This window comes from Onychomys torridus, chromosome 5, assembly GCF_903995425.1.
Source record: "Onychomys torridus chromosome 5, mOncTor1.1, whole genome shotgun sequence".
Taxonomy (NCBI): domain Eukaryota; kingdom Metazoa; phylum Chordata; class Mammalia; order Rodentia; family Cricetidae; genus Onychomys; species Onychomys torridus.
In genome coordinates this window covers 74,800,881-74,818,992 of record NC_050447.1, presented here as the reverse complement: position 1 = coordinate 74,818,992, position 18,112 = coordinate 74,800,881, and the positions used below count along the sequence as shown (strand labels likewise).

The 18,112-nt window shown below is 38.3% G+C and overlaps 1 pseudogene; it reads right to left on the bottom strand.

Annotated features, from left to right (window-relative positions):
• Positions 1-10,894: 10,894 nt before the first annotated feature.
• On the bottom strand, positions 10,895-11,762 carry LOC118584600 (annotated as a pseudogene).
• Between the last annotated feature and the right edge of the window lie 6,350 nt (positions 11,763-18,112).

Here is an 18,112-nt window from a genome sequence, read left to right as displayed (position 1 = left end):
CAGACATTATGCAGAGAAAGAGACTAAGTGGAAAGTCTCCATCAAATCCCTCCCCTAAGAGTTCAGAGAACCCTGCAGAAGAGGAGGTGGAAAGATTGGAAGAGTCAGAGGAGGTGGAAAAAAAAAACAAAACAGGAGAACAGGACCCTCCGAATCAATGAAGCAAGGTGAATGCGTGCTCAGAGACTGAAGAAGCAAGCACCAATTCTCTGCATATATATCATAGCTATTAGCTCAGTGTTTTAAGGGACTCCTGACTTTGAGAACTAGAGGTCTCTGACACTTTTGTCTGCTCTTAGGACTCGTCCTCCTGTTGGTTTGTCATGTCCAACTTCAACGTGAAAGTTTTTGCTTCATCTTATATTTTATTTTGTCATGTTTGGTTGTTATCTCCTTGAAGCCTGTTTTTTTCTAATGAGAGGCAGAAAGGGTGTGGATCTGGATGGGAGTAGAGGTGGGGAAGAACTGGGAGGAATAGAGGGAGGGAAAACTATAATCAGGATATACTGGTTGAGAAAAGAATCTACGAGAGAGAGAGAGAGAGAGAGAGAGAGAGAGAGAGAGAGAGAGAGAGAGAGAACTTGCTGCAAAAACATAAGGACCTGAGTTCAGTCCCAAGCAGCCCCATTCAAAAACTATGAGTCATACAGCATGGATCTATAACCCCAGCACTGTCAGGGACTGAGACAGGAAAGTTGCTTGGTCTTGCCAACTGCCAGCCTAGCCCCATGTTCAGTGTGATACCCTGTCTCAAAGGAATAAGGCAGAGAAATGACAGAGCAGGACACCTGACATCTTCCTCTGGCTTCCATGTGAACACAGGTGTGGGTACTTACATATATACATGTGCATATACCACACAGATACACACTAAAGGAAAACAATGGAAACTACATCATCACTATGGCCTGATGAAAATACTGTTATTGTCTTTTTTGCTTTTAGAGTATATATATTTGTGAAGTTAAAAGACTCTGAAAACTATTATTAATTTATAGACACAATTCAGGATAAGAAATTCATTTTCTATACTATCTTAGACTTGCAGACCCAAAGCAAGTTTCTTCCGAGATATCATGTCATCTACCTTCAGCTGAAATCCATTTTCTTCTGAAACAACAGGACCTTGAAAATAATATTGGGAAGAAAAGCAATTTTATCCAAGTCAAAGAACAGATGAGGACTGTTTGCCTCTGATGTCTGCATAGGTGACATTTAGACAGTGTGTTGAAAATTAATTGGACAAAATGGTTCAGAAAGTCTAAGACTTTTATTTCATAACTATTCCCTCCAAAACTGATTGTAGCAGAAGGTGAAATGAGAGTCAATGGTAATTGAAGTGATAACTCAAAGATATTGCTCAATAACCAAACCTCAATATGTTTTTTTTTATTCAGAGAAACATCTAGTTTCTCTCTCCAAAAATGAAAAGTCATTATTCTTAACTTTACAGAGATGTATTTGGGGCACATAATTTTTTTAATTCAAAAATTTATGGTGGCCAATCTCAATTCTCCTGGCTCCCCATGCTTTGGAATCATCCCCAAAGCATTATGCAGCTCTCATGGTTTGGATGTTCTCACCAGACCAAAATTCTACATTCCTATTTTTACTATTATTCATCCATAGCTCCCGCAGTAGAATAAGAAACATATCCTTTGTGTTGAGCTTTTCTCTTGAAGAGATCCAAGTCTGAAAGGGAATTCTATGTGCATTTGAGTAATCCAGAACAAGGTAGCCAGTTCGTTCTATGGAGGGTCAGATAGGAATGACTTTCTGCTATATGGGCTATCAGTCTCTGTCAAAGCTACTCAGTTCTGTTGCAATATGAAAATATCACAGGCAACATAGGAATAAATGGATAAAACTGTTTTCTAATTTATTTACAATACAGAGAATAAACTAGATTTGTGTGCCAATATTTTCCCTAGAGTTATTACAGTACTGTAGCATTCATCACACCAATTTAAGTTGGCTATTTGAAGCTTAAATGAATTGAGTATGAATTCTCATATTTGTTTAAGAACCACAGAATATAATGTTTGATAATTTTACTTATTTTTTTGCACCAGACAGGAACTTTAGCTTCTTAGGCTAGATAGATCTCAATTCTCTGTAAAGTGTAAACAGATACACTGCTACTCAAAATAAACTAAGAAAATATATCTGTCCTAACATTAAGTCTTATGGAAAAAATAATTGTGGCACAAATTGAAAAAAATACATACATAGGTGATATAGATAAAGATAAAGATGTTGTAGAGTAAATATAGATGATATAGGCCTAAATATCAATGGACTATTATTCAGCCTTTCAAATAAATTTATTACTGATAAATGTGACAACTTAGATGAACCTTGAAGATGCTATTCCAAGTCAGAGTGGTCAACTCCAAAGGTCACACCTTACACAATGCTATCTATGTATTACCTATGATAGGAGTATCATGTGAGCTATCTAGAACAGCAAACAAACAATCAGACAAAAATGTGTCAAGACACAAATCATATCAGTGACTACCATAGAGCCAAATAGAAAATAAGTGCATAATAGGATTCAGGTCTTTGTAGGGGGTTAATGAACAAAGTAGAATGAGACAGAGATGGTAAATTAAAACTAATGCAAAAACATTAAATGCTACTGAATTCTTCTCTTAGCATGTTAATACATAGTAAGAACTCTATTTCAGCTATACTTTTTTAAAGTCTATTGCCAATGTTTTTTCTTTCCAGTTAGGAAATTTTGAGTCTATACATACAAACATGTCTCATCAGTTCTTTGATGATTTATTCATAAGGTCCTTTCCCGAAGCAAGTGTGTACTGTATTCTCTCCTAGGGTCTGTCCCAGAATACAAGGGAAGACCCTCATTGGAATGGCAAGAGATGTAATGAACATCAGTGAGTCTGTAATTCCATGAGCTCAAGTATAATGAAGGAATATGTTTAAAAAACAAGGCAGACTTACTGTAAATTTGTGGGGGAGGGTATGAGAAGGGAATGTAGGGGTAGATAATTTAGGTTTCATGAATGGACTGAATGATTTATCAGAGTCCACCAAAGAGCAAGAGAGAAATCTGTGCAAAGGCTCCAAACTGGAAAACTAACACATGTGATCTGAAACCTACCAAGTGCAGAGAAAGGCTCCTCCACGTGGCTGGTCAGGTAGGTACAAGGCAAGTACACGCAGCATTTGTGTGACATGGTACCTATCTCTATTCCCTAACAACAATGGGAAAACACTTCAGAGTTTCTTCAAGGAAATCACAGTATTCAGGACACTTTCCAAATGATAACTGAAACCATGGCAACAGGGGGACTAGAAAACACTAGTTGATATGAAAAGACACAGGAAGAAACTATTGAGAAAAAGAAAGAAAAGAAGGAAAGGAGGAAGGGAGGAGGGAGGGAGGGAGGGAGGGAGGGAGGGAGGGAGGGAGGGAGGGAGGGAGGAAGGAAGGAAGGAAGGAAGGAAGGAAGGAAGGAAGGAAGGAAGGAAGGAAGGAAATACATTCACAACAAAGGAAACATTTACCCCTACAAGCTAAAGATGATTTCATGTCTCAAATGACTTTTTATGTAACATTACCTCAAGATGTAACATCAACTAAGTCTGCAAGTCTTTCTTTTGCATACACAAAACAAGAATGCAGCACTGTGACTTTTTCAAGCCCTTCAGGACATTTGTGCCCTCTCCTTGCCTGGTAGTTTCATTGTGGGGGACATTCTATGGAAGAAATCCTCTGTGCAGTGTAACTATCCAGAAAACATAGATGAGTAAAGACCACAGATGAGGAACTTGACAGTTCTTTCAAACACTTGATAAAAAATAACAGTAAAAAATATTACTGCAGGATCCAAGAGGAAATCTTACTGGTTTGAACTAGAATAAAAAAAATGGAGTTTAGAAGGAGAAAATCTTAAAATGTTTCATGTAGGAAATCTCTAGGTATTTTTTCAGTATTCTGGCATGTGATTATGTAACAGGATACAAGGTAGGACCTTCTCTGTTTCCTTTCAGTAAATCCAACTGTACAGGTATGTGGTCGGCTTCTTTCTTTATTAGCTATTTTCTCACACAAACGTTCTATGTATAACTTCCTCTGCCACCCAATGTGGGACACAAGACAAAGGAGACAGGTAAAGAGGACAAGTTTTAGAATATTTCTGGACTCCATCTCACAGGTTCCTTAATGAAGCAATGTTCATGGGTGGCTCCTTTTCCTAGGGGACATGTTTCTAAGGATATATGTAACTTCAAACTATAGATCATTTGGAATAAACAAATCATTTCTCTGGTCATAAAAGACTAATGAAGCTGCCTTTCCCTCCAATGCCTCATATATGGAATCCTAAAATGACTAGAGTGGATTCCCCAATAGCAACCTGTGCATCACACCTAGAAGGCACTGGGGACATTTGTATACTTAAAAGAGGAAGGAGTCATTGGGTGCTCATATTTCCTGCTTGAAAAAGTTCAGAGAAACTGCTATTCACTGCTGAATATATATGAAGATAATAAGAAGCAACAGGAGATGAGGTGAGTCTATATGATGAGTTCATATTTAAATGCAGGTATGTACCACATAATAACTTTTCAGTTGATTGGGAGTTGCATTATATAATTCTGGCCTCTTAAGATTTATGCTACCTAGTGGTATCACTGCTAGTGTTGTTCATGTAATTGGAGTCCATGCTGTTCACACAGTAAGAAAATCACATAATATGCTAGTTCTCAGACCACACTCCTCCAATAACGTCATGAATGACATATATCAACCAATGAGATGCAATGCAGATAATAGGATGTGTTCATCTGGAACTCAGAGGAGATGTCAGGATACAGAAGATAGCCTAGAAATTCCTATCCCATAGTAACACAAGCAAAATGGCAGATGACTTGGGACCCAACATCATAGCGTTCTCTTCTCAATACCCAAGGAAAAGGTTGTGAATGAGCAATATGGGGAAATGGGGAGGGCTAGTGAGTTGGCTCAATAGGGTAAGATACTTGCCATCAAGCCTGATAAGCTGACTTTGATCCCTGGACCCACGTGGTAGAACATAAGAACCCACTCTAGCAAGTTGTCCTCTGACCTCCTCATATATACTATGGAACATCCACACAAACAAACACCAAATAAATAACTATGGCTGGAGAGATGGCTCAGAGGTGAAGAACACTGGCTGCTCTTCCTAAGGTTCTGAGTTCAATTCCCAGCAACCATGTGGTGGCTCACAACCATCTATAATGAGATCTGGTGCCCTCTTCTGGCCTGCAGGCACACATACAGGCAGAACACTGTATACATAATAAATAAATAAAAAAGAAAGAAAGAAAAAAACAAAGAAAGAAAAGAAAGGACAACTGAGGAGTGGGTAGTAAAGTAAGAAAAGACTGCTTGGATCTCAGAAGACGCAAGGATGGAAAATGACTTCGAAAATGTCAAACTAGTAAGAGGTTAAAGGTGATCCCTGCCACACCTAAGGACCGGAGTTTGATTTCCCCAGGACTCACATAGTAGAAGGAAACCTACTCTCAAAAGTTGTCCTCCAACCTCCCACCATGTGTGTGCGCACGCACGCGCGCACGCGCGCGCGCGCGCGCGCGCACACACACACACACACACACACACAATCTAATAATAAAAACATTAAAGGGTGTGGCAAGTAGTGGCGTAGCAGCTGCTCACACATGGAACGAGCTGAAGACTAAAACCTGCTTCCTAAATCAGTCCATAAGAGTGGCCTTTGTGATTTAAGTCTGTCTGGTTTTATTTGACAAAACTCGTCACTTGGACCACAAGGCTAGGGAAGGATGGTAATTGGGTTAGTCTAGATGGGAGAGTGTGCCAGCGGTTGCTGCGATGGTTAGGATGGGGGGAAAATGTTTTTAAGAAGTTAATAATACATTGACTGATTTGCTTTTCTTTTAAACCTATAGGCATATCTGGTACAGTGGAAAGTAGAAGAGTGGAGACAGGAGGCTGTGAAGAATTCAGCGAAAATATCTATTTCAATTTCCCCCTTCCCCAGTAGAGCACTGGATCACCATCAGGAAGACCTGAAGACAAGGGACACACTGAGAAGGGAAACATCATGCTGTGCTCAGCTGTGCATGCAGGTCATGGCCTGGCAGCAGATACTCTGTAACTGAAACAGGAGGTGAAAAGCAGACTGTGTGACAGGCAGCTACACAGGAACTTGACAAATCAGCACAGCTGTTAGGGTTTTGTGTTGTTAGGGATTCATCCTAATCCAGTCTTGAGGGCTTTTTGTATGGTGAGTCGGATGGGATAAGGAAATGATGAAACCAAACAGCATGAAACAGAACAATGCAATACTTAGAAACTCCAGAGAAGGACCTGCCAATTGGAAGTCTGATAGTGACAGCTTTGCCAACAGGCGAGGATAGAGAATACTGTGGGGATGCACTCTTATTAAAGGCCCATAGGCATTTTTCTTAGCTTTCCTCAAGGGGATGTGGATTGCCTAGTTTTAAAAGCAATACATGCAAAGGGTGAATTTATTTACCTGACCTCAGTGCCAAGCCTTCGATGTTGTGAAGGTCAGCAGTTATGAAGTGTGGTGGGTGTAGAATGTGTAGAACAAGGCACAGTATATTTGTATTGTGAACAACCACAAAGAGAAGGGAGTGTTATTATGCCAAAGGTTATGATACAAGGGAATTCTACAATTTAGAGGTTTCAAAATGTGTATGGAGATAGCAACTATATTAAACAGATTCATGATGTTCCTCATCTCTCCCCTACATGCTTCAATTTATTAAAATCATATATTCTTCTGTGGATTCTGAAAGTTATCTTTTCTTCTATTTGGATCAGATATAAATATAATTAATAGACCACATACATTATTTTTATGAATAGTGACTTTTATTTTGAATGACTATTCATTCAGCCAACAACCTAGGGGATCTTGAAAAACACTGATAAAATTGTCTAATGCATACTGGGAACAATACTTACAAAGACATCTAAAATATCTGAATATTCACTTCTCTGTGTGTCCTGTAGAATGTCCAGCAGTTTCCTCTTCAAAGCAGGAGCCTGAAGAACCATTTTGCCTTGCGAAGTTCAGTGGTTACCTTATTATGTCCAGCCGATACATTTTTTTTCAAACAGTCCAGGCAGGAACAGTTTCTCGCCCAAATGGCTATTTTTTCCAAGAAGAAGATAAACTCCATATAGGGTGTCTTTGATGCCCATCCTCCTCTTTGAATTAAATCAGTGCTTCCAAGAGCAGACAGGTCTCAGGGTCCAGAAAGTCTAAATTTTTAATTTTAAAACATTTTAAATGCCATATTCTGTAGGTCTTAGAAGTGTTTAAAGATTACCTACCTAACTGAATTATTTCTATGTACACCTAGAAAACTTAACATGACTATAAGTTTGACTATTATAGAAGACTAATTATTAATCTGTATATTTTATTTATCCATTACAATCTAAATGAGTTACATAAACATAATACCCTAAACAAGATTAGAAATATATAGAGAGTATAACAAAATTAAGTTTAAACTTGTATCAATAAACTAATTTTTGGATGACTGTTCAGGCTGCCAGCTGTCTCTGTCTACTCTTGCAGGACTCCTGAAAGTTGCTTGCATCCTTCTCCCATTTTTAAAGTAATAGTATATTCTTCTGAGGCCTTTGATGTAGTTGAAGACTAGAGAGTTATAATTTTGCTTAGTTATGATAAAAGATAAGTTATATATGAAACCTTAGACTCACAAATATAGGATAGATAGGATATCTTCTTTAATTTTGCCAAATACAAATAGACTAGATATTATAACTATAATTCTTGCTTTATAATTGTTTTGTTATATATAATTTTACTATGTTAAAGTTAAAACCTTCCCTTTTGAAAAAAAAAGGGGGGGAGTGCTGTGGATATTGCTCTGTGTGCTGTGAATGTGTTGCTCTGATTGGTTAATAAATAAAGTGCTGATTGGCCAGTAGCCAGGAAGGAAGGATAGGTGGGACAAAGAGAGAGGAGAATGCTGGGAACAGGAAGGCTGAGTCTGGAGTTGCCAGCCAGACACAGAGGAAGCATAATGTAAAGATACTGGTAAGCCACAAGCCATGTGGCAAAGTATAGATTTATAGAAATGGGCTAATTTAAGTTGTAAGATCTAGCTAGCAAGAAGCCTGAGCCACAGCCATACAGTTTATAAGTAAAAAAAAAAAAAAATGTGAATATTGACTTTAGATCCAATGAACTCAAAACCCTCAGTTGAAGCTGTTGTTTAAAAAATGGGAGGGACGGGCAAGCACAGAGAGGCAGAAGATTCTAGGACCAGAGCTATCTGAGGCCCAGGGGCTGGCAGGGAAACTGAAAAGGCAATTATGAGGATGCAAGGACAAATCAGAGAGAAAGACATGTATACACTTGGAACTGGTCCTGTGGGAGACTGGCACTTTTGTAAGTGTTGCCCTGGGAGATGGTCAGGTCTCAAGGGGAAGACTGGAGGAAAATCCTCACACCTCACAGGAACAGGAAGGAGACAAGTAAGCTTCTAATAGATCCCTAAAGTCTGTCCTCCCTACCCTCCTCAGGTTCTGTCCTCAACTGTTTTTATCAGATTCTATCCAATGGGGTTTTGCCCCAGATTTAACCAATCCCCAGTCCCCGCCCAGTCTATCATTCATAGCAAAGTGGGTGGGGATCCTCAACATCAGCCATGTCTTGAGTAAAGAAGTGTGGAAAGCTGAGGAGCACTTGAGAACTTTGCTGCCCAGATGTGTGGCCTCTCCAAAAGACCCAGACCTATTCCAAAGACCTCAAGATGTTCCACTTACTTCACAGGTAACCATATCAACCAGGCTCCTGTGCAACCAGAACTGCGGCTGAAAGCACCGAAAACATGATTCGCTGTGCAGACCCTTTCCCCAGGTAGGCAAAGGGACAAGGGCTGAAGTAGGCTCCGCGAAAGAGTCCTCAGCTGCATTCGCAAAGCCCTGGGTTCTGCCTTAGCAGAGAGAATATTTGCATCTCAGCCAACAGCAGACATGGAACTTCCAGTCCAATCAGCAGAGACATTGGAACTAGAGGCCTGTTTAACTTCCATTTATTATATACTATCTATCAACCAAACATGTCAAGACACACTGAGCAGTGAAAACACAATGAAGCAAGCCTCAGAAACACACTGCAGACAAGGCAAGGATATAGCTGTTATCAGGCCAGACTTTAAAGCAGCAAAATTGTAGGAAGAGCTTGAATAAAAACACATTGCTGAAGCAGAGAATGCAGGCGGGGAACTGGTATGGCCTGGCATCAATGTAGGGTAAGGCTGCAGCTATCAAGACAGCAGGGAGCAGACAGGAAAAGGCAAATAGATCAACAGATAATATACAGCCCACACTAGCCCTGACAAACATGGCCAACTGAGCTTCCACAAAGGAACCAAAGCAACTCCAGAGCCAAAGGGTGGTGTTTTCCAACAAAGGACACTGGGGTGTGCATAAAAACATATCAACAGTTTCTATGTAACACTATACAAAACAATTTCTACCAGTTTCAAAAATATTAACTCAAAAAAGATCAGAAGCCTAAATATAAAACACAAAAACACTATAAATTTTTCCAGACAATAAGGGACAGGGAAAAACTCAAAGGACAGTCATTGGTGATGGCTCTTTAGCTAAGATAACCAAAGCACAATCCGTGAAGGGAAAAATTAAGTTCGACCTCATTGCAATTATCCATCAAGCACACGTGTATGTATTTAGCCCAATGTGTTGAAAACTCAATCCACACTGAACTCACACATGAATATTTATAGCAGCTTCATTCATAAGTTTCAGTCACTGTAAATGACAGTTTCCTTCAGTAAGTGAATAGGCAGACATCATACCATGGCGTGTTATCCACTAATACAGAGAAGTGAACTCTCGAGACACAAACAGACAAGGAGACACATGAGAAACTACTAGCATTAACACTTGTTTATTTTAGAGATTTGAGACAAGTTCTCAATGGTAGACCAGGCTGGCCTTCAATTTACTTACCAAGTTAGCTTTGAACTCACAGTGATAACTCTGCCTCGATACTTGGAGTGAGTGGATACAGGTATTTAACGTGCTATCTCTTCTTTTTCTTTTTTTTAATTGAATAATTTTTCTTTTTTTTAATGTTTACAGTGATTACATTTATCTAGGCAACACAAATACATGTCTAGTTGTAATATGGTAACTAAATTCCTGTGATAAATATGCTTTTGTTTTTTAATACCAAGAACATTATAGAGTTAATGCCAAGTCCTCAGTATAATCTAGTAGTCTCCACATTATTTTTCTTATGGTCTTCACTTTAGATGCTGTTATTTCTAGCACAGGTAAGCAGGCACAGTCTTTCAAATGCTCAAACCCTGGAATCTCTGGCTTGCAAACAAGAAACCAGCCATTGGAAGGATGTTTTAAGTGGACAACCTAGGAATCCTAGGGGTGGAAATAGCCTAAGATTGCACAGTTGTGAACATGAACAACTATCACAACTGTGACTAAAGACTGTTCATGCTATTCTTCTAAAATGATATCTCAAAGCAGTATGGTTCAAAAAAAAAAGCTTTTAACAAAAAAAAATGGCATATTCACAATTTCTCCACCAATTCCTGTGTCAAATATTTAGTTAACTTTTCCACTTGGGGAAAATAAATGCTATAGACCACCAGACACCATATTTCACTACCTCACTTAGTATTCATTATTACTGCAACTACAGCTCAGGACCAACATCAGCAATGCTGCCTAGAGCCAGTTTATATGGAAATCAAGTTCTTTACACCAAGTAAATGGTTGTTCACAACCACCAGCACTGTACATATGAACTGAAAGTTCTAGATTTGGGGAGAAACAAATGCTGCTCTAATCATCTACGCTGCTGCTTCTCGTGCTCAGTTTACACCCAGATAGTGTTCCTGTTACTCTTAGCTTGTCAGTGTGCTTGCCTGTGGGGGATTGGACGTGCTGCCCCTGCCCCCTGGAAGAGGTTGTCTGCTGTCCCACTTTCTGCTTTAACACTATCCAATCAAATATCGGTAGTTCAGGGTCCTGAGGAGGATGCTGAATACTGTCTCAGATGCATGCAATCTGGAGCTTTCTCAAGGCACAGCCCACAACATTAATTTACGTACATGCCTAATTCTGCAGGAAACCACATACACAAAACTTCAATACCAGTGGACCTTTCACTAATCTTTTCACATTTCTGTTTCTTTATTGCAGGCTTTAGCCCTTGACGGGCAGACTGTTCCTATTAAAATACATTAAGACATACCCTAAAGATTCCATGTCTGCTGAAGACCAAAATGTGTACTGATGCTAGCATATTGAGCAGTGCCATTGAGGTTTATATCTTGTCTGAATGGGGTGTGTAGCTTTGCACTGTGGGTTCTGTACTTTTTGGTCAAACCAAAATCAGTAAGGAGTAACCTTACAGTGATGCCCAATACCCATTAAGAAATTATCTGCCTCTATGTAGAAGATTATTTGTATGCATGTGTTCAGTTCTACTTATCATCTGGTCAGCTAACAAAAGTAATCTTCATTGTGAACCTTCTTAAACAGGAACTGAAGAGACCTTCAGAGTGTGGCCCTATAAGATCCATGACGAGTACATATGTGAGGAATGCCATATGTGAGAGATGCCAACCATATTGTGAAGAATCATATACAGTTTGTTTTCATACAGCAACTGAAGATGCCTGGCCTTCTGGAATTCTAGCTTCACAACCACATCCTTAAATAACAGATAAAAAGAAATGTTTTGAACAAACTGAGAAACCTGAGTTTAATCTTCCTTTCTATCAAGTTTTTTCCTTTCCAGGAAAATAGCAGCATAGGTTGCTAGGCCAGGAAAACTGGATTGCTTTAAACACACACACACACACACACACACACACACACACACACACACACACACACACCAAAACAAAAAAAAAAACAAAAACAAAAACAAAAACATTTTTTTCATATAGTACATTCTGATCATGTTCTCCCCTCCTCTGGTTCCCCCCCTCAGATACTTCTCCCACCCAACCAACTCTATTCTCTCTCTCTCTCTCTCTCTCTCTCTCTCTCTCTCTCTCTCTCTCTCTCTCTCTTTCATAAATACAACTCCCCCACCCACACCCACACAAAAACCCCACAAAAGCACAAAATGGGAAAGCATGCTATTACCACCCTCACCATGTCATCACTTAATCCTTTTGGAATACAGTTACCTACAGGAGAGCCACTGGAACTGAATTCAAGGAACTACATCAGAGTTTGTGCTGTTCACTTGGAAACATTTGTAATTATTTTAACTGAAGATTTAAACTTTTAACATGCAAGGCACTAACATTCTGCACTGGTGGGCACATCATCTTCATGCTCCAATGACTACAATTCTTTCTTACTGAAAATGGGAAGCTTCTGCATTACTCAAATACAGTTTTATTGTCAACTTGCTCAATATGCATGCAGCAATATTGCCAGTAGCTGTGTGTTTAAGGGAATTTGCAGTATGCGATGGTCAGATCAAATTTTTGTCAGCATTACTGTATAAAGAAAATAATGAGCTCATGAACAAATAACGAAGAGATAGACCATTTGAAAGAGCTAATGTCGTAAAATGCCTGGATAAATTCATTCTGAAGGCTGGCACACTGCCTGTTGTTGAACATTTTTATCACATTTTCAATCCTGCATCTCCAATTACAACAATCACTAGAGGAGATTTTAGAAAGTGGTTTCTATTAAAATTTCCCATTTTACTGATACATTATCCCTTCCAACAATCTCTGCTGATTTCTAAACTTTACCATCCCTGGTTAGAGCTAAAGAGTTAATTTGCAAAAACAGTGATATCCTTTTACCTGTAATTAGTTTTGCCCATTAGATTTACCTATGCATCAAATGAAAAGTCTTACAATAAGATCTTTTTTCTCATTTTTTTCAGATTTCTTGATGGCAGTAAAATAATAAAGTGTTGACAATTTGAGGTGAAAATAAATTGAATAGGAAAGATTATGAAAATATGTCAGTGAGCAAACGAGCTGTTAGTATAGAAAGGTAGCTGGGCAGTGGTGGCGCACGCCTGTAATCCCAGCACTCGGGAGGCAGAGGCAGGTGGATCTCTGTGAGTTCAAGGCCAGCCTGGTCTACAAAGTGAGTTCCAGGACAGCCTCCAAAGCTACAGAGAAACCCTGTCACAAAAAAAAAAAAAAAAAAAAAAAAAAAAGAAAGGTAATAGTATCTATTTATGGTCCTATAATTGTAGCTAACGATACAGGAAAAATCTATCCCATATATCCATTTTACGAGTACTTGCCACTTGCAGAGTCCACTGTGTGCAAATACAGATTAAAAACTCAGCATGGCTTTAGCAGGATCTATTATGTACTAGTCTGGTAATTGGCATATAAAGTAACATAAATGTCAAAGAACAAAATTATGACTGAGTTAACAATCTGATTGGCTTTATTTTTTATTCTAGAATCAGGCTATACATTCATAAAACAGAATAAATAAATATTCCAATAACCTGAACAGAACCAGAAGGAATGTGGAAGCGAAAATGTTATTTTCCTCATATGCCCAGAGCAGAAAGGCAGAGCAACAGAAAAGCAAATGGTTGGTCAGCACCAGGTTGCTCAGTTTTCTCTGTGTGTGACCGGACAGGGAAAGGAGGAACTTCCCTATCATGCCAGGTGGGAAACTGGGAGCAGCTACTCTAACCTAATTTCATAGAAGGTCAAATAAGACATTCAGTTTCAGCTTCTTGGGGAACTGTTTTATGAGTGACCCTGTTTTAATTTTAGCCTGGTTTGAAATTCATTCCAAAATGATGGCATCTTTTAAATTTTATTCAGCAAAGTTATTGACATCCCAAATGAAGATACCAATGTCCACAGCCTTCAAGGGTCTTACACAGGCACATCCAACTATTTAACAGCTGTAAGTGTTGATATAGAGACATCAAGAATGCAGCCTCCTACTCATTTAAAAAGAAATTGACCCTCGGCCATATAATTCTCACTTTGGAGATCACTAGATTTTTGCTTTCTGTAATTCTTTTGTCAGGAATATTTGAAAAAAAAATGAAAGAATAAGAATTTCAAAAGGATCAAAACTATTTAAAATACAAATAACAAAATCTACTAAATTATAATCATTTTAATATAAAGATTGATCACGGGAAATCAGAGAACTGGGTTCTGCTGCCCAGTACTTCCTCTCTCTTACTCATAAGAACTCCTAGGTCAGGGCTGGAGAGATGGCTCAGAGGTTAAGAGCACTGACTGCTCTTCCAGAGGTCCTGAGTTCAATTCCCAGCAACCAGATGGTGGCTCACAACAATCTGTAATGAGATTTGGCGCCCTCTTCTGTATACATAATAAATAAATATAATAAGTAAATAAATCTTTAAAAAACAAAAGGAACTCCTAGGTCCAGGCAGAAGGCTCACAGGGGCCTTCTGTGTGTGTGTGTGTGTGTGTGTGTGTGTGTGTGTGTGTGTGTGTGTGCAGGTAAAACATTCATACATATAAAATAAATTAAATAAATCTTCTTAAATGAAGGGGAAAAAGTCTTCATCTTTGCCAATTTTAAGCAATCTTTTTATGTCTTCCAGAGACTGCAGTAGCAAACAGATTGATTGAAGAATAAAAGAAGACAATAAATACATGCATGCATAAGTCCATCCTTGTAAATGTCACGGTCTGGTTTCAGTTTCAGCTTTTTGCCCTTGTCTTTATTACTGTGATGTTCTGAGGTTCTAATAATTTTACTCAGTGATTTCTCAGCGAATACCCTGTCTCGCCAACAGCTGGTGGGTCAAGCCTGCCTCTGTTTTTAACCTTTATCTCTTGAATGAACTTTTCCTATAAATCAGATCAAAAGCAAATACTAAGGGCTTGGGTGTCGCCAGGCCTTTTCCTTCTGCCACTCACTCACTCCTGACTCTTATTTCCACCCATTTTCCTCCACCTGCCTCCTTCATAACTCTCCACCTGCTGCTCTTAGCACAAGGCTTATCCTGCAGATAAATGTCAAGCCTTCTAATGATATCAGACCATGGTCCCAAAGTACACATTATTTTATAATTTCCATAGTCCCTCACCTTTACAATTGAATCCTTCATCTCATTTGCATGTCTGAATGCCTCACCTGGAAATGGACAATTAAGAAATCCCTTGTGGCTGATACTCTCTCAAGATAATTCCTTTTTGAAGCCATTTTATTTCCTGCATGCATATCCAGGTAAATGGTGGCCTAATTTAATTAAATACGTGAATCAAATTATGTTGCTCTTTCTAAGAAATAAAATTTTAAATATCTTTGTTAACATATTACTAAATAAAGGAATTGCAATTCTACTTCTATTCAAAACTGTTCAAAATGCCTCCGCTATTTTTATTCCCAGAAATGGTCAATGAGATAAAGCTACTTTTTTCATATTTTTGTTTTTTAATTTATCAGTATTACTCTATTCTTCTCAGATGTAAATTGCAGATTAGCTGATGAGACAGCTCATGATCACCTATGTGGTGTTATGTATGCCAGTGTATCTGTGGGCTTATGCAGGGGTGTGTGTGTGTGTGTGTGTGTGTGTGTGTGTGTGTGTGTGTGTGTGTGTATTTGTTTATGTGGGCATGACTGTGTATGCGCTATTTGGGAAGAACATAAAGTATAATTCTACAATAGCCTTAAGTTATCCTTCTTCTTTGATTGAAATCCAAACAGATGTAGAATAAACTAAAAAAACGTTTAAAGTATAGATAATAAATAATTTACTTTGAAGTGGTTCTGTTGGAGAGAGAAGGCCTTCATAACCCTAGCCTAGACATAGTTCATTCTTGAATTTAACTCCTGATTACAAATTTTAAAATTTATGAATATGTTAGAAATATTCTCAGAAGTGTCTTGGGTGTTGACTCTAATAACTCCAATAAATATGAAAATTCTTTTAAAACCACACAAGAACAGCCAAACATTAAAACTTTTTAATGATCATAGTAAATAATTGCTCCTTCAATTAATATTATTACAGGTGGTTGAACAAAACAAATATAAGCCTCATAATGCCCTTGCACACATTTGACAAATACAAAGTAAGACACCCAGAAGCTTATTACTTAGAAGGACATTGAAGCCTGAAGCACATGTATTAAATTTGGGCAGTCTTGGTGAAAATGAGAACCGACTTCCTCATTATACACCCTGACATCCTTCATCTCAAACCGAACGAGAAAACAGAGCAAGAGAAACTGTGGATATTTTCTGCATAAAGAACCATATAATCCTTCACTCATCTGAATAAAGATTTATAGCTTTATTCCCATGGCACAATTCTGTGGCATCGGAAAATGCCTCAGCCACATGCTGGAAAACATGCTTATTTTCTGTGTAGATGTTATGTGCACGAGGATGCGCTTGTTTTGACTTTCATTTAAGTAACGGTTCTAGGGCAGCAGTCCTCAACCTTCCTCATGCTGTGACCTTTTAATACAGTTCCTCATGTTGTGCTGACCCCCCAACCATAAAATTATTTTCATTGCTACTTTATAGCTGCAATTTTGATACTGTTATGACTCATCATGTAAGTATCTGTGTTTTCCGATGGTCTTAGGTGACCCCTGTGAAAGGGTCCTTCAGCCCCCAAGGGTTCATGACCCACAGGTTGAGAACTGCTATTTTAGGGTTTTACATATAGTTCTTCCTGAAAATTTGAATTTTCCACAAACAAGACTGAGTTAATGAGAATGAAATGACAATGTATGGTGCCCTAGGGAAATTGTTTTAAAAAAAAAACAAAAACCTAACATTCACTGTATCTAGACTATCCCATTTAAAAATGAGATTTTTACAACCAGATGTAGGATTAAAGTATCAATTCATGAAAATTTTTTAAAAAGTCATGTAATTACATACTAAGAGTTACTACTCATTATGCTTCATTCTTATCTTCAAAATGACTTTCAAATCCTGAAGGAAATTAGATAGTAGACACTAAGATTTCATATTATTTTCCATGCTTTCCTGAAAGCTTAAAAACTTTCAGTAAGTGATAATGGTTTTCAAATACTTTAAAAAAAATTTCCAGCCAGGTAGTGGTAGCGCACGCCTTTAATCCCAGCACTCGGGAGGCAGAGCCAGGCAGATCTCTGTGAGTTTGAGGCCAGCCTGGTCTACAGAGTGAGCTCCAGTAAAGGCGCAAAGCTACACAGAGAAACCCTGTTACGAAAAACCAAAAAAAAAAAAAAAAAAAAAAAAAAAAAAAAATTCCACAAAGCACCATAAGTCTCTAAAATGTAGAATTTTATAATACCCCATCTACAAACATTATGAATTTTACATAATTATGTGTAGCACAATATTATACTTGTAAACATGGACAGCAAACACCCAACTAGTCAACTTTGCTCACCAATATTATACCCATAAATAAGTGTAACTCTCACCCCTCATCAAAGATACTTCTTTTTGCTGCAGATATAGGCTACCACAGAGATTTACAACTGGCCAAAATGCAGAGAATGAGGGGCTGTGGATTTCCCAATGCCAACAGACGCATATACAATACAAGCCCTAAATAAATCATGTGCTTTCTTAAACTTATCTTTCTGTCTATAAAATGGACAGCAAACCATTACCAAAATTAAATGATGTAGTTACTGATTCATTTTTGTGATACTGGCCATTGGACTCAGGGCTTTTCCCATGTTAGAGCAGTGTTCCACCACTGCTCTGACCCCTCTAAGGCTGTTTTTAATATTTGTTTATGTAACCATGGTAATATCCTTGAATACTTTACCTTAGGTGCTAACTTCCCATTTCTCAAGGGATCAATAAGTTCTACATCATTCCCTAACACATCATCAGTGGGCATAGGCCATCTCACATTTGGGTATCATTTGTCATGTTCCTTTCTGTGTAAGTTGGGTTGTTTCTCTCCAATAATCATGACTCAGAACTTGACTGCATTTACAGATAGGATGTTGAAACAGTGAATGAATTTTAAAAAATGTCATTAAAGTGGGTCCACATCTAGTGTGGTGTGTGCTCCCATGAGAACAAAGATATTTGGGATTGTCAAGT